The 11,951-nt window shown below is 45.5% G+C and overlaps 1 non-coding gene across 1 annotated transcript; it reads left to right on the top strand.

The window, feature by feature from the left end:
- The first annotated feature begins 11,357 nt into the window (after positions 1-11,357).
- Trnat-ugu (transfer RNA threonine (anticodon UGU)) lies at positions 11,358-11,432 on the top strand. Its single transcript has one exon. It is a non-coding gene; the product is annotated as a tRNA-Thr (tRNA).
- The last annotated feature ends 519 nt before the right edge of the window (positions 11,433-11,951 follow it).

Genomic DNA, 11,951 nt, shown 5'->3' with positions numbered 1-11,951 from the left:
GTCGGGGCGGGGGCGACGACCGTCTGAAACGGTGAGGAGGACAGGGAGATGGTCGCTACCAATAGGCTCCAGGACATCCACCGTTATGCAGCCAAGGAGGTTGGGGGAGGAAAGGATAACATCGGGAGTGGAGTTGGATTCTGGACGGATGGGCTGGAGGATGGGGATGAGGTCGCCTTGAAGGGAGGAGAGGAACCGATGCCACCACCATAACTGGGCGGCGGAACGACTATGGATGTTGAGGTTGGCGGCGATCACGTAGGAGGAGAAGGTATGGTCAATGTGGGGGAGGAAGTCGAAGGGAATAGGGGCGTTAGGGCGGACATAGATGGTGGCGCAGGTAACGGTAAGGCCGGGGAAGAAGAGACTAAGGATCAGGTGTTCAGTGGGGTCGGGAAGGAGAGGTTGGAGCCGAACGGGGATCTGGCGGTGGTGCCCAATGGCAACTCCACCACGCGCAATCGGGAGGGGATTATCGGAGCGGTGGAGGAGGTAGGGCTAAGTTTGGACGGTGTGGTGGGGTTGGAGGAAGGTTTCATTGAGGAGGAAGGCATCCACGTGGTGGGTGGCAAGGTGTGCAGGAAGAGGTTCTTGTTGGCGGGAAGGGAGCGGATGTTGTTGAAAAGGATACGGTGCTGTCGCGCCATGTCAGGGATTTAGACAAGGGTGTCAAGACGGGAGAAGGTGAAATGGGCCTGGTTGTTGGAGTAGGTGGCGTACATTTTGAGTTGGAAAATGGAACGGGCGGCGAGGGATATCTGTTGGAGGGTGTGGGGGCGCTGAAAAGGATGAACATTCTAAAGGATGATGGTGAGGAATCGGATGATGTCCTCAGCGGTAGGGGGTGGGCAAAGGGAATTGCCGGGAGGGTTGGGGGCGTCCAGAGGACAGACAGGGACGGTGAGTTCAGGAGAGGTCGGAGGGGGTCGGGCTTTACACTTTTGGGAGTAGGTGGGATGGGGGAGATTGCAGGTATTGCAGGAGGGATGGGATTGAAAGTTAGGGCACTGCCGGAGGAAGTGCGCTTGCCCACCGGAGTCGCTCTACGCTGCACATATACTGCAGCAACACCTTCAAGCGGAAACTTTTCTTTCGTCTCTTATAATACAGTGTACACTATTGTCCATGTTCGACCGAAATCGTAACGTTCAGCCGAAGGCGTACCTGAAAAACCTGGATTCATATACAGGGTGATCCATTGATCGTGACCGGACCAAATATCTCCCGAAATAAGCATCAAACGAAAAAACTACAAAGAACGAAGCTTGTCTAGCTTGAAGGGGGAAACCAGATGGCGCTATGGTTGGCCCGCTAGATGGCGCTGCCATAGGTCAAACGGATATCAACTGCGTTTTTTAAAAATAGGGACCTCCATTTTTTAATACATATTCGTGTAGTATGTAAAGAAATATGAATGTTTTAGTTGGACCACTTTTTTCGCTTTGTGATAGATGGCGCTGTAATAGTCACAAACATATGGCTCACAATTTTAGTTGGTAACAGGTATGTTTTTTAAATTAAAATACAGAACGTGGGTACGTTTGAACATTTTATTTCGGTTGTTCCAATGTGATACATGTACCTTTGTGAACTTATCATTTCTGAGAAGCATGCTGTTACAGCATGATTACCTGTAAACACCACATTACTGCAATAAATGCTCAAATTGATGTCCGTCAACCTCAATGCATTTGGCGATAAGTGTAACGACATTTCTCTCAACAGCGAGTAGTTCGCCTTCCGTAATGTTCGCAAATGCATTGACAATGCGCTGACGCATGTATCAGGCGTTGTCGGTGGATCACGATAGCAAATATCCTTCAACTTTCCCCACAGAAAGAAATCCGGGGACGTCAGATCCGGTGAACGTGAGGGCCATGGTATGGTGATTCGACGACCGATCCACCTGTCATGAAATATGCTATTTAATACCGCTTCAACAGCACGCGAGCTACGTGCCGGACATCCATCATGTTGGAAGTACATGGAGTGAAACATCTTGTAGTAACATTGGTAGAACGTTACGTGGGAAATCGGCTTACAGTGCACTATTTAGATTGCCATCGATAATATGGGGGCCAATTATCCTTCCTCCCATAACGCCCCACCATACATTAACCCGCCAAGGTCACTGACGTTCCACTTGTCGCAGCCATCGTGGATATTCTGTTGCCCAGTAGTGGATATTATGCCGGTTTACGTTACCGCTGTTGGTGAATGATGCTTCGTCGCTAAATAGAAAGTGAGCAAAAATCTATCATCCTCCCTTAATTTCTCTTGTGCCCACTGTAAGAACTGTACACGACGTTCAAAGTAGTCGCCATGCAATTCCTGGTGCAATCGATGTTGATGTAGCATTCTCAACACCGACGTTTTTGAGATTCCCGATTCTGGTGCAATTTGTCTGCTACTGATGTGTGGATTAGCCGCAACAGCAGCTAATACACCTACTTGGGCATCATTATTTGTTGCAGGTCGTGGTTGATGTTTCACATGTGGCTAAACACTTCCTGTTTCCTTAAATAACGTAACTATCCGGCGAACGGTCCGGACACTTGGATGATGTCGTCCAGGATACCGAGCAGCATACATAGCACACGCGCGTTGGGCATTTTGATCACAATAGCCATACATCAACGCTATATCGACCTTTTCCGCAATTGGTAAACGGCCCATTTTAACACGGGTAATGTATCACGAAGCAAATACCACCCGCACTGGCGGAATGTTACGTGATACCACGTACTTATACGTTTGTGACTATTACAACGCCATGTATCACAAAGCGAAAAAAGTGGTCCAACTAAAACATTCATATTTCTCTACGTACTACACGAATATGTAATAATAATTGGGGGTTCCTATTTTAAAAAAAAAAAACAGTTGATATCCGCTTGACCTATGGCAGCGCCATCTAGCGGGCCAACCATAGCGCTATCTGGTTTCCCCCTTCAAGCTAGACAATTTTTGTTCTTTGTAGTTTTTTCGTTTGACGCTTATTTCGTGAGATATTTGGCCCGGTCACGATGAATGGACCACCCTGTATAAACACGGAAGGGGTGACCGCATTTGATACGCAACCTGAGGTACGTCGAACGTCAGATCAGGAGGAGGTCGCCTGACAACGATGTTACCATCAACGAAACAAGCAAATATGAATATTTCTCTACGAAATTCTTGGCTCTGGAATTTTGCCGCGCAGGCCACTGCAAAAATGATCATTTATTGGGGGCAGTATTTGTCACAAGAGCTACAGTTGATGGAAACATGTGGCGCACATTTTGCTATTCTCGAGGGCTATTTGGATGGTAAAATGGCGGACGAGGGGTATTGTAGAACTCTGCGTTCACGCTTCTCCAGCCAAGTGTAACGTGCAGTCATCGGGGTGCAGTCAAAGAACAATTTCCTGCGACTCTGGAATCCCTCTGTTCCGGCGTAACATCAAGGGCTGGCACGTCGGCATGGAACGTAACCGCAGAGGCTGTGAGACGACGTCAGCCAATAGCCCGCTGACTAGGACCGCACCACGGCAGGAGTGGCCTCTACAAGAGGAGATTATAAGCGCCGCTGCTGCCAGCCTCGGCCGCACTAGAAGACAAGCCGTCATCCTAACTGTTTACCTGAGACTTGTGATCTATATCAATGGCGTGCATGGAAATCGTGTCTATCGAAGGCCATTGATTATTTGCATGTCGCCAACTGCTTGCGACCCACCTTGTACACAAGCAAGTTAGGTATTGTCAATTTGTAAGTAGGCTGTTTAGCTTTTTATGTTGGTAACGCCACGTAGCGCTCTGTATGAAAATCACTGGCTGTGCTGTGTGTAGTCTGTGGCTGGTTTGCATAGTTGGGTGGTGGATGTGGGGAGAGAGATGGCGGAGTCTTGAGAGCGGATGATCTGGACGTGTGTCCATCAGGGACAGTAAATTTGTAAGACTGGATGTCATGAACTGAGGTAAATACATTGTTTGTTCTTTATCAAAATCTTCCATTTGCTAACTATGCCTTTCAGTAGTTAGTCTCTTCAGTAGTTAGAATCTTTTATTTAGCTGGCAGTAGTGGCGCTCGCTGTATTGCAGTAGTTAGAGTAACGAAGATTTTTGTGAGGTAAGTGATTCATGAAAGGTATAGGTTATTGTTAGTCAGGGCCACTCTTTTGTAGGGATTTTTGAAAGTCAGATTGCGTTGCGCTAAAAATATTGTGTGTCAGTTTAGTGTTGATCAGAATAAGTAAAGAGCGAAATGTCTGAGTACGTTCAGTTCTGCTCAGCTGTTTGAAAGTCAAATAACGTAAGGGGTTTACCAGCACAGTAATTCAATAATTTTTCTAAAGGGACGTTTTAATTTCAATTACTGTGTTAAACTCCATTAATATGATTTGCTTGTATGTTGTCTAGCTATCCGAGAAAACAGCTTCCTAGGCACCCTATATTACACAAGTGGGCAGGATTCCACATACTAAAGTAAAGTACGACTCCGCGCAGTGACAAGAGGTTGGCCAGAATACGGGAGGTGGGCAAACTGACTCAAATAGGAGAGACGGCGGTCGACCTCGGAACCAGCGAGCGCGTAGTCAGGGCAAGAATGAAGCGCCAGATCAAAGACGCCGCGTTAATCGTGTCCAGACTTCATGAGACCAGAGACGCAGCGGGAACGAAGCGAGTCCACCGTCGCAGGCGCTGTCTATTGTGAAATTACACGAAAGGCGGAATTGGGGACAGGAAGTTTCCCAGGACACGCCTCATGCAGTGGAGATAATCAGACACACCGTGTGCTGGACTGGCGATCACAAGGACAGGATGACGCCGACTAGTACTGTATTGAAACTTCCTGGCAGATTAAAACTGTGTGCCCGACCGAGACTCGAACTCGGGACCTTTGCCTTTCGCGGGCAAGTGTTCTATCAACTGAGCTACCGAAGCACGACTCACGGCCGGTACTCACAGCTTTACTTCTGCCAGTACCTCGTCTCCTACCTTCCAAACTTTACAGAAGCTCTCCTGCGAACATTCTGGTAGTACTGTATTGACCACACAATGCCTGAAAAGGAAGAAAACAGCAGTCTCTCCATTGAAATACGAGGGCTAATGAGAAGGTCGTTTCCCCTATCTTTTGCGTGAAATTATGGTCTTAAATGCGAAGTCAACATACCCATTCCCAGTGTTCAACCTCTCTCAGACAGGCCCAGCCTAATTTCTCGGTAGCTCCGTGGCACGGCGCTGCTATCAGTTGTTGAGGATGGCGGTTCTGCTTCACATATCCACGGCGCATGAGCAACGAAATGTGATTCGTTTTCTATGGTGCAAGGGACGAATGCCCAACGAAATCCACAGGGAAAGCAGATCAGGTATGGGGAAAGGTGTGCCGTTCTGAGAAGCGTGAGGTGGTGGTGTTGTGAGGTCGCAAAAGGCTGTGAAGACTGGCATGAGAATGAGCGTTTGTGGAGGTTGCGTTCGTCACCGGCTGAGGAGAACATTTGCCTGTGTGGATGCAATGGAATGGTGAAAGTGGATCGGCGTGTGCATATCAAGGACATTTGCCAGGAGACTGGTATTTCGTACAGGGGTGTTTACGACATCACTAATGGGTTCTTAGAGCACCGGAAGATTTCAAGGAGGTGGCTGCCTAGTGATGAAAGGCTAGCGAGTCTTTGCTTCACTGAAACAAATGGTTCAAATGGCTCTGAGCACTATGGGACATAACATCTGAGGTCGTCAGTCCCCTAGAACTTAGAACTACTTAAACCTAACTAACCTAAGGACATCACACACATCCAAGCCCGAGGCAGGATACGAACCTGCGACCGTAGCAGTAGCGCAGTTCTGGACTGAAGCACCTAAAATCGCTCGGCCACAGCGGCCAGCCTTCACTGAATCATCTGCAATGCGATGCAAAGGGGGGAGGGGGGGGGGTACCGTAGTTTACGGACTATAAGACGCTACAGACTATAAGACACACCTTAATTTTAAAATAACATTTTTATCACTTTTATCATTACAACGCAAAGCCAGACCAAAAAAAGTTCTTAGTTTATAACACCAAACTGACCTTTCAACCCCCAAAATTCATCATCTGAACTTTCTTTTTCTTCTTATTCTTCCTCTTCATTGTCCTCTTCATATACAGCGTGTGTCAAAAAGGACTTTACAACTTCAAAATTTCATATAAATTTATTGAAAGAGGATATTGAACTAGCTTTAGTGTTATTTTGAGGGAAATACATCAAGTTTTTTTACATTAAACTAAAGATGTTGTATATGGCTTCCGTTGGTATCCTGCACACCTCTCATTGGAAGTCAATTTCTTCCCAACTCGCTGTAGCATTACAGTGTAACATGCTCAGTGGCGGCGTAAATTCTTGCTCTAAGTTCAGGTAGAGAAGCCGGCACAGGAAGTACAAACACGATATCCTTGAGAATCCCCACAAAAAAACACTGTGTGGTATCAGGTATGGGGAAAGTGGGGGCCATGTAATTGGCGCATAAAGGCCAACCCATTGACCTGGAAAGAAGTCACTGAGAAAATCGCGAACGTCAGCCAGGTAGTGGAGTGGTGCACCATTTTGCATGAAGTAAACATTTCGTTCTTGGTCATCCTCATCGATCTGTGGTATCAAAAATTGTTGTAACACCTCCAGGTACACCATCCCGTTGATGGTTCTCTCACGGAAAAAAAGGGGCCGTACACTTTGTTCTTGCTCAATGTACAAAAAATGTTCAGTGTAGGGCTATCACGAACATGTTGCAAATCCTACAGTCAGGTGTGTTAACCTTGCCACTTAAGTGAAAAGTCGACTCGTCAGAAAAGATGATTTCGTCCAAGCAATGTTCATACTCATGTAATCAATTTAGCATATTCCTTGTGAGCAGTTTTATCAGTGGCTCTTATTGCTTGTATTGTTGTCACTCTGTACGGTTTCAAATGTAAACAGTTTCTCAACACACGCCAAACAGTCATATGTGGGATTTGCAATTCGCGAGTTGCACGCTGGGTCGATTTCGTAGGGCTGTTGACAAAACCTTGTCTCACTCGCTCAATGACGACCTAATGATTTCCCATGTGTTACCGAGCACCCTGTTTCCACAAAACATTTATGCCACTTATAAATTGTAGGCCTACTAGGAGGATCTTTAACGTACTTAGTACGGAAACTACGCTGAACTGTTGTCGCCGACTTCAAACCAAAACACACATTGTCCAGTGAAGGCAGTCTTCCTCAACGTAACTGCCGCTAGCGCTCCTTATGGTGCGACTCGGCCTAGCGAATTATGCGAGACGAAACTTGATGTATTCCTTAGAAATTGACACTACAATCACCGCTGTAGGTATCATGAATTAATTTGTATGAATTTTCAAAGTTATAAAGTCATTTTTGAAACATCCTGTATAAGATGTTCTTCACTGCCATTGCGAGTGTTACTTATGCCGCACTTCTTGAAGAATTTAACAATAATGCGTTCTCTCACTTTAGACCACGACTGTTTTATACATTGACACACTTGTTTGGTTGTAGGTCGCTCTAAAGCTTCCTTCAGCGTGAATTCATTTTGGGTTTCATCTATCATCCGTTTGTTCCATTCCTCTCTCATACACACTTTAAATGGTTTACTTATCCAGACATCAAAAGGTTGCAATTGTGAAGCATAAATCCTCCCGGATTAACAGCAAGCTCTGTATTTCCCTGTCTCAATTTCTCCTTCACAGACTCTTTCAAAGACTGCTAAACTGATTTAGCAAAAGAGGAGAACTCTTTTTCAATAATACACCTTTCCTTCTCTCCCACACTCAGTTAATCCATTATTTCATGCCAGCCTGGTCCACACAACCATTGCCATGTACGTGAACAGCAACACCTGGCGGTATTTCAGGAGGTTTAGTGCAATTTTTCATGTCCACTTGTTTTGTAGGACCTTTCATGCCAAACAGTTCGGTTACTCGGCACATCAAATGTCAGGAGTTTCGTCCATGTTCGCTATTTGAGTTGTTTTCTTTCGATGTTTAATAGTAAAGTGATGGAAAGATAATATTTTCTCTTCATACTCTTGTGGCATTTTCTGAGGTATTTTGGCTTTGGTTCGCATGCTAAGTCAATGACGCTTCGTAAACCTGTAGCACCAACCAACTCCTCTCTTAAAGTACCTCAAGTTCCACTGCAGCGTTAGCTTACGAGCTTGTATTTGAATCATTTTTGTATTATTTCCAATGATGTTCTTGAATCCCTTTCAACAGGTTGTGAGCTAAGGGGCGAGTTGTGGCACCCTGGAGATATTATATGTTAAGAGTTGGGGCGGCCGCACAGGACGCTCGTCAAAGCCGCGGCCCGGCAGCGACCACGTGGTGCTGAAAGTTAGCTTAGCAACCGCGTGATGTCGCACAACGGCCGGTCCAGCCACATGGCTGGGAATTCCATAGTGATGCTGTGTTGATGAAGGAGGCACGCCGGGAGTGCCAAAGATGGCGGACTTTGTGAAACCTCAATGGCTGACATTTCACAGTTCATATAGAAATCAATAATAGCCAGATGAATCATGATACCTCAAAAAGAAACGTGTACATTACTATTATTTGCACGATGGTTCTGATGGTGTAATCAGATTTTCAATATCTTTATTAGTTTAGTATCTGACAGTAAATTGTACAAGTAACACCAAGCAACGAATTTCCAAAATATAAACGCTTCATCCGATTTTGTCGATCGCTGTGTCTTTAGAAAGCTATTAGTGAAAACCTGAATTAGTATGAATTACAGGCATATAACTTAAATAGTAGATGAATTATTGGAGGTCAAAGTGGCCGATTACTATCAATCGCGTCAGGCCACAAGTGCTCCACAGTTACATGAAGAAAAGGTAGCAGCATGTTTATGTTTGTATCCGATGTACAGGGTGTCCCAGCTATCTCGTCCACCCAAAATATCTCTGGAACAATAGCAGCTATTGGAAAACGACTTTCACCGGTATCAATGTAGGGCTGGGGCCCATGAATGTACATATTTGGAAACATTCTAAAACGAAAGCATATGAGTTTTTTAACACAAACTTATGTTTTTTTTAAATGGTCCTCCTATATCTTTTCTTCGTCAATCCATAGCAAGACAAAGCACGTACACAATGGCGTTGATTGCATCGCAATATTCCCATTACATCCCGAGATATTGAGACGCGAAGAGCCATGGCTTAGAGCGATATGAACCATTTGAACTTGTCATTATTTCAACCTCCATCGCTCACACGCAGCGCACTGACTCCTTACAAGCCTGACTGACCTGTCTGCGAGGCAATGAAATGGAGTAGCGAGGCGCCGTCAAATCAACACGGATGTTATTGTTCGGTGAACTTATCGAAGGTGAGAATCAAGCCGTTCACTATTCGACCGCTAGGGGAAGCAAAATGGCAGCAGCGGATAAACGCACCAAGACGACTCTCAATTATGGAGACAAAACTGCCAAAGATGTCTGTGCCACTCACATGGGGTCAAATGAGTACCGAGGAGCGAAGACTACAAGGCCTGCTGAGAAACTCTATCAACAAATAGAGTCAGCATACACGCCAGAGACATAAACCAACGTCATATGAAGATGATATCTGTTCTTCCGGACATGTTCTCCACGTATACTTGTATCTGTCAACGCCACTGACGAGACCGTCTATCACTAACATGTCCGAAAGAACAGATACCATCGGCGACCATGCAGCTCTCTTAGAATAAAATGATAATTAAATCGAAACCCTAAGCTGTCGACAGGCATTGATGTACATCAACGGGGACAGTTGAAAATGCGTGCCCCGACCGGGACTCTAACCTGGGATCTCCTGCTTTCATGGCAGACGCTCTATCAATCTGAGCCACCGAGGACACGGAGAATAGTGCGACTACAGGGACTTATCCCTTGCACGCTCCCCGTGAGACCCACATTCCCAATTTAATGTCCACACACTACATTCGTAGTGCCCCTGCCCATTATAAATGGTTCAAATGGCTCTGAGCACTATGGGACTTAACTTGTAAGAGGTATGTGCTGCCTGCGATATGTAAGCTATAAGAGAATCAGACCAAAGAGCAGTGTTGACTGCAGTACGAACTGTGTAGCAGTAGCAGTAAGTTGTTGCTAGCGAGCAGTCGCCTGTCTGCGCTTGTCAGTCCTGTCTGGTGTATCATGTTGGCTGGGCCGGTCGCGGTGCAGCGATGCTGGAGCCTGAGTATTATTGTATAAGGTAAAAAAGCAGACTCGCGTATATATATTAATATTATGTAAACTCACATGTAAACTTTTAAAAATGTCCTAATAATAATCTTTGTCTAATTTCTAACAAGTATTCATTTCAATTTAAAGAATTTAATTTTTTTAATGCATGATCATGCCGATTGTTGCAAAAGAAAAATCATTTGCTTCCTTTCATAAATAACAAATGTATAGGCCAGCATTGCACAGAGCTGTGCCGGAAAAGAGCTATTGTAAGAGCAGATAGTTTACGACTTTATCGAGGTGAGAATTTTTGCTTTTTATTCAGAATGATCTTACAGGGCCATGACGCAGCACTGCTATCGTCCAAATTTTACCAGGTTACTGAATTAATTTTTGATTACGAGGTTTAGGAATTTTTCTGTTTCGAGCTTATATTAAATGAGAAAAGAATTTTGTGGGTACATTAAATGGGAACCAATTTTGTTCAGAGGTTACACAAAAAATAGAATCATATTATTATTATTGTTAAGTTTTATGTGAGGTTACACAAAAATTAGAATCATTAACCAAATAATATTTTAAATATATTTCGTGTGGGGAGGTTACAAACTGCTGAGGTCATCACTCCCCTAGAACTCAGAACTACTTAAACCTAACTAACCTAAGTACATCACTCACATCCATGCCCGAGGCAGGATTCAAACCTGCGATCGTAGCAGTCGCGCGGTTCCAGACTGTAGCGCCTAGAACCGCTCGGCCACTCCGGCCGGCTGCCCATTACACTCATTACTCGCGGCAGACAATCTTTCCGAAGCCCGTAAGAGTTCGGGCAAAGAGTGTGCATCCAGCACAGAAGAAGAAGGTCAATGGCCGGTTAGCCTTAACTATATGAAGATGGTATCTGTTCCATCCGGATAGCCTTAACTTTATGAAGATGGTATCTGTTCCATCTTCATATAGTTAAGGCTAACTGACCATTGACTTTCTCCTTCTGTGATCGATGCACACGCATTGACCGAACTCTTACGGGACTCGTAAAGATTGTCTGCCGCGAGTAATGAGTGTAATGGGCAGGGGCACTACGAATATAGTGTGTGGACATTAAGTTGGGAATGTGGGTCTCACGCGAACCGTGCAAGGGATAACTCCCTGCAGTCGCACTATCCTCTGTGCCTTCGGTGGCTCAGGTGGATAGAGCGTCTGCCATGTAAGCAGGAGATCCCGGGTTTGAGTCCCGGTCGGGGCACACATTTTCAACTGTCCCCGTTGCTGTATATCAACGCCTGTCGACAGCTTAGAGTCTTGATTTAACTATCATTTCAAGCCAGCGTCATCCTGACCACGAAGGAAACTGTCGCTAATGTGAAAAGGTTATCAGAGGACCGTTTGCAGTTCCACGCTTCCTACGGAGTTTTCCATCACTCGCACTGACGGTAACGAGGAGCTAGGTGGAACAAACACGCGGTTCCTGAGATCAATGACGGTGGAGTTCACGAAGTGAACGGCTAACCAAAAGCAGGTCCAGAGCGAAGTAAAGTCGTCTGCAGCATATATAACAGTCTAGGGAGTAATCCCGTCACAAACGTAATGTAGGTGAGTTCGGGACTCTGCCGTTCAACAGCGCATAGGTTAAGACTTCAAAGACCAGCAAGAAAAGGGCTGCGATATTTACCGGCATACTCTCGCAAGCCCCCCATGAACCATGGACCTTGACGTTGGTGAGGAGGCTTGTGTGCCTCAGCGATACAGATTGCCGTACCGTAGG

The sequence above is a fragment of the Schistocerca cancellata genome, chromosome 3, assembly GCF_023864275.1.
Source record: "Schistocerca cancellata isolate TAMUIC-IGC-003103 chromosome 3, iqSchCanc2.1, whole genome shotgun sequence".
NCBI classification, from domain to species: Eukaryota; Metazoa; Arthropoda; class Insecta; order Orthoptera; family Acrididae; genus Schistocerca; species Schistocerca cancellata.
This window is presented reverse-complemented; position numbering and strand designations above follow the sequence as displayed.